The sequence below is a fragment of the Physeter macrocephalus genome, chromosome 17 (genome assembly GCF_002837175.3).
Source record: "Physeter macrocephalus isolate SW-GA chromosome 17, ASM283717v5, whole genome shotgun sequence".
NCBI lineage: Eukaryota > Metazoa > Chordata > Mammalia > Artiodactyla > Physeteridae > Physeter > Physeter macrocephalus.
In genome coordinates, this window is record NC_041230.1 from 10296966 (window position 1) to 10297593 (window position 628).

Below are 628 nucleotides of genomic sequence, written 5' to 3' on the forward strand. Positions count from 1 at the left end.
TTTGCAGAATCCCAGCATCTGTGTGCCAGGCATACGTTAGAGGATGGAACAGTGACAAGAAGACCTGACGGCAGTGAGAAAACACAGTTATTGACACCATTTCAGATTTTCAGCAGTGAGGTCCTGGGGATCAGCCTGTGGTCTGGCCTGTGAAACGGTTGTTCCTGCTAAGTGACTTAGTCAAGATGAGCACAAAAATTTGAGTGAATGAGAGACCTAATGTTCTGAAAAAGAAGTCAGGTGTGTATCTTGTACCACCAGACAACTTCAAAGTCAACTCTGTTTTTAAAGGGTCTTGTTAGTCCTCTGTGGATGGAAGTAGGGAACTACTCACTCGTTTCCTGCCTTTCTCATAGTTTTCATTTATTGAAGTCAGCATGCTAGAGATCTGTCCTAAGCACCTACGTCATCTCATTTAATTCTTACAACCCCACAGGCTACATATTGTCTCTGTGTTACACATGTGGACACAAGCTCACATGTTGAAGGTCACATATCTATAAAATGGCAGAACTAAGATTTAAATTCAGGAATTTGAATTCATTCTAAGTTCCAAGGCTTGTTTTTTTCTTTTTTTTTTTTTTTGGCTGCATTGGGTCTTCATTGCTGTGTGCAGGCTTTCTCTAGT

General features: G+C 41.1%; 1 protein-coding gene across 1 annotated transcript in view; it reads left to right on the forward strand.

Annotated features, from left to right (window-relative positions):
* The window catches only part of LOC114484127 (glutamate receptor ionotropic, kainate 5-like), a 26382-nt gene that overhangs the window by 23889 nt on the left and 1865 nt on the right, over positions 1 to 628 (forward strand). The gene's annotated exons all lie outside the window — the stretch shown is intronic.